We start from the raw sequence: 15,599 nt of genomic DNA on the forward strand, positions 1-15,599 counted from the left end.
ACAAGAAGACTGTGATATTGACAGACTGGCTCTGTCTATTGCAGAATATAAATGGGTGCTTGATGGTCAGTGCAGTCTCAATGGGCCTAAGTGCCCATTTCCATGATGTATCCCTCTATGACTCTAAAGTCTGTGCAGAATATGGAGCATTATCTCACTCCACAGCAGAACGTTAGGCACAAGAATTATATAGAGTAGTTAGAACAATAGAATGTTACAGCACAGAAACAGACCCCGTCAGCTCTTCTCATCTGTACTGAACCTTTTTTTGTTGCCTAGACCCCTTGACCTGCACACAGTCCACAGCCCTCCATACCTCTCACATCCACTTACATGTCAAAATTCTTCTTAAATGTTAAAATTGAACCCGCATTCACCACTTCAGCTGGCAGCTCATTCGACACTCCCACTACTCTCTGTGTGAAGAAGTCCCCCCAACCTGAGCTTTTCCCCTTTCACTCTTAACCCAAGTCCTCAAGTTTGAATCTCACATAACCGCAATGGAAAAAAAGCCTATCTACATTTACTCTATCTGTCCCCCTCATAATTTTAAATGCATCTATCAAATCTCCCCTTGTTCTTCTATGCTTCAGGGAATAAAGTTCTAACCCATTCAACCTTTCCCTGTAACTCAGTTCCTGAAGTTCGCACAATATCCTATAAATCTTCTCTGAACTCTTTAAACTTACTGATAACTTTCCTGTACTCAGGTGACCAAAATTGCACACAATACTTCAAATGTGGCCTTCCAATGTCTTGTACAAATTCACCATACCATCCCAACTCCTATACTCAGTACTTTGATTTATGAATGGCAATATGTCAAAAGCTCTCTTTACAATCCTGTCCACCTGTGATGCCACTTTCAGGGAATTATTTGTATCTATTTTCCCAGATCCTTCTGTTCTACCACACTCTTCAGTGCCCTACCATTTATTGTATATATCCTTTCTTGGTTTGTCATTCCAAAATGCAACAACTTGTCTGCATTGAATTCCATCCTCCATTTTTTCAGCCCATTTTTTTTTAGCTAGTCCAGATCCCTCTGCAAGCTTTGAAAACCTTCTTTACTGTCCACAACACCTCCAATCATAGTGTTATCTAAAAACTTGCTGATCCAATTTACCACATAATCATCCAGATTTTTGATATAGATGACACCGATCCCTGAGACACACGACTTGTCACAGGCCTCCAGTCTGAGAAGCATTCATCCACCATTACTCCCTGGCTTCTTCCATCCAGCCATTGTCAAATCCATTTCCCTTGTTCACTATTATTTTTGAGTATTTGAACCTTCCTATCTAACCTCCCATGTGGGACTTGTCAAAGGTTTTACAAAAATCCATGTAGACAACATCCACAGATTTTCCTGTATCACATGGTAACCTCCTCAAAAAACTCTGTAAGATGGTTAAACATGTTCTACCACACATAAAGCTATGTTGACTATCCCTAGTCAATTTCTGGTTATCCAAGTCATTGTATATCCTATCTCTTAGAACATTTTCCAATAATTTACCTACTACTGATGTCAAGCTCACTGACCTATAATTTACAGGGTTAGTTTTGAAGCCTCTTTTAAATAATGAAACAACATGAGCCACCCTCCAGTCCTCCAGCACCACTATTTCTAAGGACATTTTAAATATTTCTGCCAGAGTTCCTGTAATTTCTACACTAGCCTCCCTCAGGGTCCAAGAGAATATCATGTCAGGCTCTGGTGATTAAACCATACTTATTTGCTTTTAGACTGTAAGAACTTCCTCCTCTTTAATCTGTATAGGTTCTATGACTTCACTGCTTGTTTCCCTTACTTCCCACAACTCTATGCCCGATGAAAATAAAAGCCATTTAAGATCTCCCTCATTTCCTTTGGCTTCATACAAAATTGACCACCCTGATCTGCAAGGGGACTAATTTTGTCCCTTACTATCCTTTTGCTCTTAATATACCTATAGAAACCCTTAGGATTTTCCGATACATTGTCTGCCAAAGCAACCTCATGTCTTTAATCCTTCCTGATTTCTTTGTTGAGATTTGTCTTACATTTTATATTCCTCAAATACCTAATTTGCTCTGTGTTGCCTAATATACACAATACACCTGCTGTACTCTGTACACCTGCTATACATTTCCCTCTTCTGTTAAACCAGATCCCCAATAGCCATCAAAAACCTACGACTATTAACCTTGCCTTTAATCCTGGCAAAAAAACATACAAATTCTGTACTCTCAAAATTTCACCTCGCACATCCTTGCCCATAAACAACTTATCCCAATCTAGACTTCCTTATTTCCTCAAAATTGGCCTTTTTTTCCAATTTAGAATCTCGACCAGAGGCCCAGACTGATCCTTCTCCATAATTAACTTGAACTAATGGCATTATGTCAGAATGTTCCACTACACATACTTCTGTCACCTCCCTGTCTCTTTCCCCAATAGGAGATCCAGTATTGCACTCTCCCTAGTTGGTACCTCTTAATGTTGATTTAGAAAACTTTCTGGAACAAATTTGACAAACTCCAAGCCATCCATCCCTTATTCAGCAGTCACTATGTGGAAAGTTAAAATAGCCGATCACAGCCTTCGGTTTCCAGCAGCTATCTTATCCCTCTACAGATTTGCTGCTCCAATTCTCATTGGACAGTCAATAATACAATCGCATGAGTGTAGTCATGCTGTTCCCATTCTTCAGCTCCACCCATATAGTCTCAGTAGATGAGCCCTTTGGTCTGTCCTGCCTGAGCACAGGTGTGATATTTTCCCTGATGTGCAATGCCACTCCTCCCCCTTTCAAACCCCCATTTGATTAAGTCTAAAGTAACAGAAGCCTGGAACATTGAGTTACCATTCCTGGTCCTCCTTCAACCAAGTTTCACTAATGGCCACAATGTATAATTTCATATTTGAATCCATGGTCTAAGCTTGTCTCCTTGCATTGAAATAGATGCATCTGAGAACATTTCAACCATGTACAACCCACCGACTTCTAATGGTACATGCAATTTTTAACATCATAATTTCCCTCTTCCACTCCTCTATTGGCTCTGACACTCTGGTTCCCATCCCCCTGCAAATCTAGTTTAAACCAACCAGAGCAGCACAATATAAATTAGGCATTGCAACTTCGGCAATTCCTGGGTTTTGGAATTCACCAGATAAATTTATCTGTGTCTTAATGAATTCCATCCAACTAATTCTTTGGCTTGGCATCGCGGACGAAGATTTATGGAGGGGTATGTTCACATCTGCTGCAGGCTCGCTGGTGACTGACAAGTCCGATGCGGGACAGGCAGGCACGGTTTCAGTGGCTGCAAGTGAAAATTGGTTGGTTGGGGTTGGGTGTTGGGTTTTTCCTCCTTTGTCTTTTGTCAGTGAGGTGGGCTCTGCAGTCTTCTTCAAAGGAGGTTGCTGCCCACCAAACTGTGAGGTGCCAAGATGTACAGTTGGAGGCGATATCAGCCCACTGGCGGTGGTCAATGTGGCAGGCACCAAGAGATTTCTTTAAGCAGTCCTTGTACCTCTTCTTTGGTGGCCAGTGGAGAGCTCGCCATATAACACGATCTTAGGAAGGCGATGGACCTCCATTCTGGAGACGTGACCCACCCAGCGCAGTTGGGTCTTCAGCAGCTTAGATTCGATGCTTGCAGACTCTGCCATCTCGAGTACTTCGATGTTGGTGATGAAGTCACTCCAATGAATGTTGTAGATGGAGCGGAGACAGCGCTGATGGAAGCGTTCTAGGAGCCGTAGCTCCTACGGCTACGGCTCCTAGAACGCTTCCATCCAACTAATTATAAATACAGAAAGAAACATTTGACCCATCTTGAAAAATTGGAATCTCAGTGGGGAAAAAAAAATAAAATTGCAACACTTAAACCTTGGCAGCACATGGCATTAATTCTTGTGACAGAAACAATGAGAGTCATTAATTTGAAGAGACAAGCTGCTACATAGGCAAGATGAAGGGAAACAGAATGATCATCCATAATTCCCAAACTTCAACAACAAACCAAAGCAGTGTGACCAATGCAATCACAAGCAGAGAGTTGAACATCTAGCATGAGCTGGGTGTTTGATGTGAGGAGTGGAGGGTGGTAACAATGGGATAATCTGTATGAAATTGGTCATTTCAAATAAATAGAATTACATCTCTACAGCAATTCTGCCTTAAGGCTGAAGCCCTTTCTCAAGGCTCATAAGTGGAGCAACTCAGGAAACCTGGATGAAGGGTTCTAGCCTGAACAACTACTTCCCTTTTTCTCCCACACATGATGCATGACCCAATGAGTTCCTCCAGCAGATTGTGTAATGTGGGTAAAGAGGATTAGTGCAGATTGATACAATGGGTGGTGTGAATCTGGTGGCTGAAGTGCCAGTTCTGCTCTGCAGTTCCCATCCTTTCTGCTTTTGGGATTAGTTGGTTTTGTGACTGTCCCATATCAAAAGAACAGCATTTTGAGAATAAACAAGCTCTGAAAACATACAACAATGTATGGTACATCTGAATCAATGAAGAGACCTGTGGACCTATTTGCCTGATATGTTGAATTAGAGGCAGAATTGTTCTATTACACAATACCATGCAAAGGAATTTCAAGTGTGGTTGAGTTTGCTGAGATTGAAATAGATTTAAGAAGACTTCATTGATGAATTAAAAATGAGAAAATTGAATCAAGTGCAGATTTTGAAAGGCAAAGCATTTTCGTTGTGATAAATGACAGTCACGATTCCTTTTCTGTATTACCATATTATAAACATATTAAAGAGAAATAATAAGAAAAAAGACTTTAGGGTGATTTTTGAATTTGTTTTAAAACAATGCCAGTGAAGTGTTAGATGATATAGGACAAAGAAAATTCCTTAGTTTCTGGAGATATCAGATCAGTCTAATTACCGGTAATTCACTTTTGGTCACATGACCATTGAGTTCCAAATCACCAAGAGATAATATCATTCCACATCATCATATATATCTAATTAAACATTCTGATAAAAAATACAATATAAACGGAGACTTTCATCACCATTGATCATGTTTCAATTGTATAGTTAATGATTGCCACTTTGCTTTTTACCATAAACATTTTCTCAAGAAATTGATGTCCAACAATTCCAATTCATTCCATTGCAATATTGGTGATAAGACATACAGTCCAAATGAACTGAACCTGTTCGGGCCATCCTTCATCGGAAATGCTCGAGAAACGTCTGTCTTTTGAGCACATTGAAGCAGGACTTCAAACAGAATATAATGAACCTTTCTTAAGTATGGAACCAAAACCAAAACCCTTCATTGACTTTTAATCCTCCAAATGATCTCAAATGATCCCAAATGATCATGATCTCAAACATCACATAATAAGCTTCTCCTGATTCAAGTGCTGAAAACCAATGAAATGGGAATGTGGGGAGGATAAAGTGGGATTGGTATAGTCATACAACTCTAGAGCCTGACAGCATGGAAACAAGACCTTTGGCCCATCTAATCTATGTCAACCTATGTTCCAACTATGCCCATCGACATGCACCTGAACCATGCCCCTCCCATCCATGCACCTTTCTGTAATGGATAGGCAGCATCCACCACCTGTTCAGAGGACACACAACCAGCCAAACAAGGTCAAAGACTCACCCCAAGCCATCAAGGTTACCCTTACGACTGGCCCACCTAAATCACCAGGTACTGCAGTCCAGGCAGCCCGCCCAGACACAGCCTTCACCTTCACCTTCACCCAATTGGCCCAAGTGAATCACCTCAGTTCACCCCTGCTGAGCCCTTGCACTTGGCTTTGAGCCATCGGCCACAACAACCAACGGGGCCCACATTGACACTTATGATTAGCCCCTCAGCTTGCCTACAGAACTATAAAGGACCATGTGCTCCTTTGTTCTGTCTCTTGGGGCTGCTTGTGGAATGTAAGTATCACCTTCCACACTGGGTTTGGGTGAGTCTCGAGGCTAGGTAGCTAGAGCCGTGTCAGTGCCAGTCAAGGGATGGGGGTACGTAATATCACCTTGATTTGATTGTTGAATGTTTATGCTCTTGTAATTTCTCCAGTTTCTGTCGGATTCCCCCTCATCATCTGAAAGTGTTCTCTACGTATTGTGTATGTGTTGAAGTTTGCTGAACATATCAACACTGTTATCCCATTTCCATCCCTGAAATAAATGTATGCTTTGTACCTGCACTTTCATCTGGTTCTTAATCTGTGGGACCCACACGAGCCCGAACAATGCTATTTAAGATATTCTTAAATTTTGAAATTGTCTGAATTCATCACTTCAGCTGGCAGCTCATTCCGTATTGTCAACACTCTCTGAGTGAAGTTATCCAAATGTTCTCCATGAACATTTCATCTTTTACTCTTAATCAATGTCCTCAAGTTCTTGTCTCACCCTCTCAACCTCCGTGTAAAAAGCCTGCATGCATTTACACTATTTGTACCCCTCATAAGTTTGCATACCTCTCTATCAAATTTCAACTCATTTTCCAACACTCCAGGAAAAAAAAGTCCACACCTACTCAACCTTTCCCTGTAACTCAATTCCTCAATTTCTGGCAACATCCTTTTAAATCTTCACTGCACTCTTTCAATCTTATTGATAACTTTCCTGCAGGGAGATAAGCAAAACTGAATACAATACTCCAAATTTGGCCTCACCAATATCTCATACAACTTCCACATAATATTTCAACTCCTATGCTCAATACTTTGACTTTTGAAGGCCTATGTGCCAAAAGCTCTCTTTATGACTCTATCTCTCTGTGATGCCACTTCCAATCAATGGTGCATTGGTATTCCCAGAACCCTCTGTTCTACAGACTTTCACAGTACCCTACAGATTACTGTGAAAGTCCTACCCTAGTTTGTCCTCCTAAAGTGAAACACTTTAACATTAAATTCCATCTGCCATTCTGGGTGACAGTTAGCACAATGCTATCACTGTAGCAGCAACCCATGTTTAAATCTGGTGCAGTATGAAAAGAGTTTGTCATTCTCCCTTTGACTGCACGCATTTTCTCCAGGTGCTCACGTTTCTTGTTGTTTCATCTTGTATTCGTATGTGTGAGTTCTTAGACAACACATTGGCGAGGGAAGAGTTCTTTAAAGTTGTTGTAAACAGCACCATGAGGCATGCCATGAGGCTGCAAGCCTCCATTATGGATCTTGCATGCTGTGTATCCTGCTCTCTGTCCGCCCCCTGCTGGCAGTCAAGTCTAATCAAACAGTAACTATAATCAAGGCCTTGCTAGTGGCCATGCAAATATGATCACTATCATTACACTTGTCACCCTCCATAAAACACATGCAGTTTGAAAGTTAATCAGGGTATTGGATTGGCACAGGCTTGTGCGCTGTAAGTCCAAACTAAATGTGATAACCATTTTTTCCAGCTGGACAAATCCCCCTGTAATCCTCATTGTCCACCTGACCTCAAATCTACATGTAATCATCTAATTGACTACATTGTCACCCAGATTGTTGTTATAAATGAAAAATAGCAATGGACCTAGCACCAATATCTGAGGCACTGCACTGGTCACAGGCCTCCAATCAGAGCAGAAATCATCTATCTAAGAGGAATACAAAGAAAGGTATACAAAATGCTCCAAAACATAAAGCTGGAGGATACATCTAGAGGACAGTCTATACTTTAGATGAATGGTTTACAGTTGAAATAGTTATTCCAGATACAGACAGAAACATGAGGGTATTTTTTTCAAACAAATGATTAAAGCCTGGAGTCTACCTGATGCATCTACTGGTGGAGAGAGATTCAAATGCAAATTTTAAAGAGAGCTGAACAGGTATCTAAAAGGAACATTCTTTTTTTTTAAATATTTGTTTATTTTTCACACTATGAACCATATTAACCAAAAAACATTTCCCTCTTGAATATACTCAGTGTCATTTTCTCCCCTTTTTCCCCACTCCCTTCCCTCCCTCCTTCCCACCCCCTCCCTAACCACTGAACGTTCAACATAGACAAAACAATAAATCCATTAAACAACGTAATCACACAATGAAAATAAACAAGAAAATTGTGTCATCTACTTTTACACACTGAGTCAGTTCATTTCGTCTTCTTCTCATTCTATCATTTTAGGGGGTGGAGGTCCATGTTAGGCCCTCTCTGTTGTGTTCCATGTACGGTTCCCAAATTTGTTCAAATAATGTGACTTGATTTTTTAAGTTATATGTTAATATTTTCCAATGGAATACATTTATTCATTTCTATGTACCATTGCTCTACTCTCGGGCTCTCTTCTGATTTCCAGGTTGACATTACACATTTTTTTGCTACAGCTAAACTATCATAATAAATATTTTTTGTGCTTCATCCAGTTTGAGGCCTAATTCTTTACTTCTTATATTTCTTAGAAGAAAGATCTCTGGATTTTTTAGTATGTTGCTTTTTGTGATTTTATTTAATACCTGATTTAGATCTTCCCAATACTTTTCCACTTTCTCACATGCCCAAATTGCATGTACTGTTGTTCCGATTTCCTTCTTACAGCAAAAACATCTATCTGATACTGTTGGGTCCCATTTATTTAACTTTTTGGGCATGATATATAGCCTGTGTAATCAATTATATTGTATCATGTGTAACCTCGTGTTTACTGTATTTCTCATATTTCCAGAGCATAGCTTTTCCCATATTTCATTTTTATCTTTATTTTTAGATCTTGTTCCCACTTTTGTTTGGGTTTGCAGCTTATTTCATCATTTTCTTTCTCTTGCACCTTGATGTACATGTTTGTTATAAATCTTTTAATTATCACTGTATCTGTAATCACATATTCAAAGCTGCTTCCTTCTGGTAACCTCAGTCTGCTTCCCAATTTGTCCTTTAAGTAGGTTTTCAGTTGGTGGTATGCAAACATTGTACAGTGAGTTATTCCATATTTGTATTTCATTTGTTCAAATGATAATAAATTATTTCCCAAAAAACAATGTTCTATTCTTTTAATCCCTTTTTCTTTCCCATTCTCTAAAGGAAAGGTTATCTATTGTGAAAGGGATTAGTTGATTTTGCGTCAATAATAATTTTGGTAGTTGGTAATTTGATTTTTTCCCTTTCTACGTGAATCTTCTTCCAAATGTTGAGCAGATGATGCTGTACTGGTGAACTTCTATATTGCACCAGTTTTTCATCCCACTTAGAAAGTATATGGAAACATAGAAACATAGAAGATAGGAGCAGGAGTAGGTCATTCGACCCTTCGAGCCTGCTCCGCCATTCAACGAGATCATGGCTGATCTTAAAGTTCAGTACCCTGTCCCCGCCTTCTCTCCGTAACCTTTAATACCCTTATACTGAAGAAATATATCTAATTCCCTCTTAAATATATTTAATGAACCTGCCTCTATTGCCCTCTGTGACACTAAATTCCACAGATTCACCACCCTCTGGGTAAAGAAATTCCTCCTCATCTCGGTCCTAAATGGTTTGCCCATTATCCTCAAACCATGGCCCCGGGTTCTGGATTTTCCCATCATTGGAAACATCCCATGTTCTGGTACCTATTCCCCTATTTTATCTAGCTCTAATCTGATCCAATCTGGTTTTTCCCTTGTTTGATAAAAATCTGATAGATATCTTAATTGTGCTGCTCTTTAATAATTCTTAAAGTTTGGTAGCTGCAAACCCCCTTGTTTGTACCATTCTGTTAATTTATCTAGTGCTATCCTCAATTTCCCCCCTTTCCATAAGAATTTCCTTATTATTTTCTTTTGCTCATTGAAGAATTTCTCTGTTAAGGGAATTGGTAATGATTGAAATAGGTATTGTATCCTTGGGAAGATATTCATTTTAATGCAATTTATCCTTCCTATCAGTGATAGTGGTAAAATGGAATATAAAGCTAGATTGTTATCTGATCACTCACCCCTGTTATTAACAATAGAACTGGAGGACATCCCACCAAGAACATATAGATGGAGACTAAACTCCATGCTACTTAAAAGACAGGATTTTAGAGAATTTATTGAGCGCCAAATTAAAATGTACTTTGAAATAAATACGGAACCAGTGAAAGACAAATTTATATTATGGGATGCAATGAAAGCCTTCATCAGAGGGCAAATAATAAGTTATGTAACTAAGATGAAGAAGGACTACAATCAGGAAATAGAACAGCTGGAAAGGGAAATAGTAAGTACAGAAAAAGAACTAGCAACAAGGGTAGCTCATCTATAAAAGATGAGAATTGGCAGACAAAAAATAAAATACGAAACACTGCAAACATATAAGGTGGAGAAGAATATAATGAAAATAAAGCAGAAATATTATGAGCTAGGAGAAAAAGCACAAAATACTGGCTTGGCAAATTAAAACAGAACAAGCTAAAAGAATGGTATTGGCATCAAGGAAAAAGGACAAACAAATTACATATAACCCAGCAGAGATCAATGAAAACTTTAAGGAATTCTATGAAGAATTATACCGAACTGAGAAAGAAGTGAAAGAAGACAAAATAGATGAGTTTCTAGCTAAAATTGAACTACCAAAATTGCAAGAAGAGGAACAAGACAAATTGATAAAACCATTTGAAATAGAGGAAATACAAGATATATTAAAAAAGCTACTGAACAATAAAACGTCTGGGGAGAATGGACTCCCAATAGAATTCTATAAAACATTTAAAGAGTTACTAATTCCTCCTCTCCTGGAAGTAATGAACCAGATTGAAGAAAGACAAAACATTCCAGATTCATGTACAACAGCTATAATTACAGCTATAAAGACGGGGAAAGATCCACTAATACCAGCATCGTATTGACCAATATCTCTACTTAACTCAGATTATAAGATAATAGCAAAACTATTAGCAAACAGATTGGGCAACTGTGTACCAAAAATAGTAAAACTAGATCAAACTGGATTTATTAAGAAAAGACAAACAACGGCGGACAATATCTGTAAGTTCATTAACTTAATCCATGCAGTATGAGGAAATAAGATGCCAACAATGGCTGTTGCTTTAGATGCATAGAAAGCCTTTGACAGGGTAGAATGGAATTATTTATTCAAAGTATTATAGAGGTTCAACCTACCAGAGAAATATATTAATTGGATTAAAGCATTATATAAGTGTCCAATGGCAAAGGTGACAGTAAATGGATATATATCGAATCAATTTAAATTAAGCAGGTCAACTAGGCAGGGATGTCCACTATCTCCCTCACTGTTCACTTTAGTAATAGAACCATTGGCAGAACTAAGAAAAGAAAATAAAATAAAAGGGATAAAAATAAAAGAGAAGGAATATAAAATCAGTCTATTTGCAGATAACATCATAGTATACTGAACAGAACCAGAATTATTGATAAAAGAATTACAGAAGAAATTGAAGGAATATGGAGAAATATTGGGGTACAAGATCAATGCAAATAAAAGTGAAGCGATGCCAATGAATAATGTGGATTTCACAAAGTTTAAAAAAGAATCACCATTTAAATGGCTAACACAAGCAATCCGATACCTAGGTATTAGACTAGATAATAATCTAAGCATTCTATGCAAATTAAATTATCAGCCATTAATGAAGAAATTACAAGATGACTTAGAACATTTAAAATGAACATTCTTGAGGTGGATTGCTATTACATATAGATGTTATGGTGAATGTGAACAAGACATTGCTGAGGCCAAATTTTGATTGCTGGTGCAGTTTTGGTCACTTAACAACAGGAAATTATATAAATATGATTGAAAGAGTTCAGAGAAAATTTACAAATATGTTGCCAAGACTCAAGGAGTTGAGTTATAGAGTAAGGCTAAATAGGTTAGGACATTATTTTCTGGAGTGTCAGAGAATGAGGGGAGATTTGATAAAGGTATACAAATATTATGAGGTGCATCGAAAGAGTTAATGTAAACAGGCTATTTTTGCTGAGGTTAAGTGAGACAAGAACTGGAGGAGGGAAATAAAAGTTTGTAGATGCTATCATTGTAATAAAAACACAAAAATGTTGGAGGAACTCAGCAGGTCACACAGCATCCATAGGAGCTAAAGATATATAATCAATATTTCAGGCATGAAACTTTCTTCAAGAAATGAGCAAAATGGTGGCAGGTGTCTGAATAAAATGGCTGGGGAACTAGGTGAACAGGCAAGAGGCCATAATTGGATGTGGATAAGTGAACAGGAGAGGAAAGGTGAGAATTGACAAGGAGAAGGATGTGGCTCCATGAATGCAGAGGTGAAGGAAAAGAGACAGAGGTAAAGGGAAAGAGAAAGAGAGAGAAAAGGCTTCTTCAGATGCATTCTCCGCCAAGAATGCGCCTGCAGTAGCGAATTCAGACCTGAGGTGGAATGGTCATTCAGGTGACAGCACTGGAAGCGCAGCACTGGCCATCTGAAAGGGACAGACGCACAGGAGGTGCCTCTGAGCGCAATCCGGCTCCTGTCCCATTGGGCTGTTAAGGTTAGGGCGGTGGGCTGTCAGAGTTGGGGCAGCTGTCAGAGCTGGGGTGGCTGGCGTGGGCTGTAGGGGTTGGGGCAGCCGGCCGTCGCGGGCTGTCCCCATATTGATCCCACTTATGAGGGACGTATTAATTTGTTGTTTCCAATGCAGGCACCGAGCACCAAATGTTTGTTGATAATCTGCCCATAGTCATGCCAAACCTTCAGTGCTCATAGAGGAATAGGACCAGCATAGATTTTAAACTAGCAGAGGCATCGGAAGAAATATTTAAGCACACAGGCCTCAGTGGCGCAGAACAATTTACACATGAAACAGTTAGCAAAAGACATCAGGGTGGCAAATAAAAACCCAAAGAGTTTGTCAGAGGGAAATGAAAATACCAAATATAATGAATATCTAAAACAATGAATATTGCAGCACAGGAACACCCGCTCGCCCAGAATGTCAGCACCAAACATTATCCCCCAATTAAACTAGCCCCATGTCTGTCCCCAAACTCATCCCACTGCTCTGCTCGTGCTGGCCGCCCCACAGTGTTGGGACTGATAAAGGGCTGTGGGGAGAGAGCAGAGCAGTGGGATCATTGTGGTGACCTTCATGGGGCTATGTGGAGAGAGCAGAGCAGTGGGATCAGTGTGGGGACCGACATGGGGCTATGAGGAGAGAGCAAAGCAGTGGGATCAGTGTGGAGACCGACATGGGGCTATGAGGAGAGAGCAAAGCAGTGGGATCAGTGTGGGGACTGACATGGGCCTATGAGGAGAGAGCAGAGCAGTGGGATCAGTGTGGGGACTGACATGGGGCTATGAGGAGAGAGAAAAGAAGTGGGATCAGTGTGGGGATTGACAAGGGGCTATGAGGAGAGAGCAGAGCAGTGGGATCAATGTGGGGACCATCATGGGGCTATAGGGAGAGAGCAGAGCTGTGGGATCAGTGTGGAGACTGACATGGGGCTGTGGGGAGAGGGCAGAGCAGTGAGATCATTGTGAAGACTGACATGGGGCTAGTTTAATTGCCGCAGCTGTGATTATCCCTCCTGGAGGAGGGTTACAAAGTTCTCATCCCTTGCACCTACTGTGCTTTCAATTGGCCTCCAGACAGTCACATATGGGCATAATATGCGGCTTTACATCGGGGAATTTTGGCCACCTGAAATTGCCTAATGAGAGACAAAGTTAGAGGAAAGGAGACATGCCCTGTTAAACTGAGACCACTTGCCTATTGGACAATCTGGACAACCTCCAACCAGATGGCATTAACATTGACCTTCAATTTTCATTAGCCGCCCTCCACTTTCCCTTTCCCTATGTCACATTTCCTCTATCTCTGCCTCTCTCTCCCTCTCTCTTCTGTATTTCCCCTTTCTCATTTCCTCCTGTTCTGCATTCGCAGAGCTACTCTTCCCCTGATCAATTCTCACCTTTCCTCATCTGCCTTCCTATCCATGTCCAACAATGGCCTTTTGCCTGTTGACCTTTGTTCTTCCCCCTGCCTTGGGGTCTCTCCTCCAACAGTCTTTTTTATTCAGGTGTTGGTTTGCCTTTTTGTTCATACCTTGAAGAAGGGCGCAGGCCCAAAACGTTGGTTATATGCCATATATTTTGGTGTACAAGTCGACTGGCAGAAAAGTTGATCTCTCATTTTCAGCATTTTAAGGGTTTTACATACATCAGGAGTATATGTTGACCCCCAAAAATTGTGGTGATTGCTCTGTTGGACATTTGCTGAGGTGATTGTTTTCATGGAGACTCATCAAAATGATGAAAGTATGAAGCGAGTTTTAATGTAACTGATAGAAATAGCCAAGAAAACCAACAACTGGGCTACTGCAAGAAAATTTGATGTATATTTAAAGTTGTTAAGACATTGGAGGAAGAATTAAGAGACTTTAAGAAAAATTCCAAAAAGGCAACATTCGACGAGAAGAGGAATCACTTATTGGCCAGAATTGGAAAATCACATTGCAACATGGATACGTGAACAGAGGCAAGTTGTTACATAATAGTCACCTGAAATAAAATAAGTGAAGTGGGCAAAGTTTCACCCAGAACACAGTAAAGATTTTGAGGCTACCTGAATAAAAAAGACTGTGGGAGGAGAGACACCAAGGCAGGGGGAAGAACAAAGGTCAACAGGCAAAAGGCCATTATTGGACATGGATAGGAAGGCAGATGAGGAAAGGTGAGAATTGATCAGCGGAGGAGTATCTCTGAGAATGCAGAGCAGGAGGAAAGGAGAAAGGGGGAATATGGAAGAGAGAGAGAGAGAGAGAGAGAGAGAGAGAGAGAGAGGCAGAGCTAGAGGAAAAGATTTTGACTGGTGCAACCAATTCATGAACAGGAAAAATCTGGTATTACAACAAAAAACAAGAATTGCTCAGAAACTATCAAAAGATCTTGATCATAAAGTTGTAAGTTTTCACCAGTTTATTATACGGAACCAGTTTTTTGGCAAATATAGGAAACATCGGAAACATGAATTTCGACATGATAAGCAATAGAACAGTGGAATGGAAAAGTGTGAAAACTATGAAAACCAGAAATACAGGCCACAAAAGGACCAGGTTTACTGTGGCGTTATTGTGCGTGGCTGGCTGGACAAAGTTAAGACCCATGGTAATCTTCAAGAGCAAACTTAAACCTAAAATAAAATTCCCAGCAGGTTTTTTTTGTACATTTTCATGAAAAAGGATGGATGGATGAAAATGGTGTAAATCTATGGATAGACAATATGTGGAACAGGCAGCCAGAAGGTTTATGCAAGAAACAAAGTTTGTAGGTTTGGGATATGTTTCGTAGCCACTTAACTGAGAAGACTAAAGGTAGATTAGCACTAAATAATACTTACATGGCGGTTATCCCTATTGCAATCTCTCAATGTCTGTTTGAACAAGCCATTCAAAGACATGTGCATGAAGAATGGAATACATTCTGATATGGACCGGGACCCATATGAAGACTGTTTAAACAGTGAGAGTATGGATGTGCTTGCCGCCATCTTTGCCTCAGATGACAATAGCGAGAGTGATTTTGAAGGGTTGTAAATGTGTTGTTGTCAATAAAAATTTCATTCAATAGAATTTTCAATGAAAATTTGTTGTAGTCGGGTTATTTTTTTGATTTATTCAAAGGTTTGGACTTTATGCAAAATTGGTT

This window comes from Narcine bancroftii, chromosome 1, assembly GCF_036971445.1.
Source record: "Narcine bancroftii isolate sNarBan1 chromosome 1, sNarBan1.hap1, whole genome shotgun sequence".
In the NCBI taxonomy this organism is placed as follows: domain Eukaryota; kingdom Metazoa; phylum Chordata; class Chondrichthyes; order Torpediniformes; family Narcinidae; genus Narcine; species Narcine bancroftii.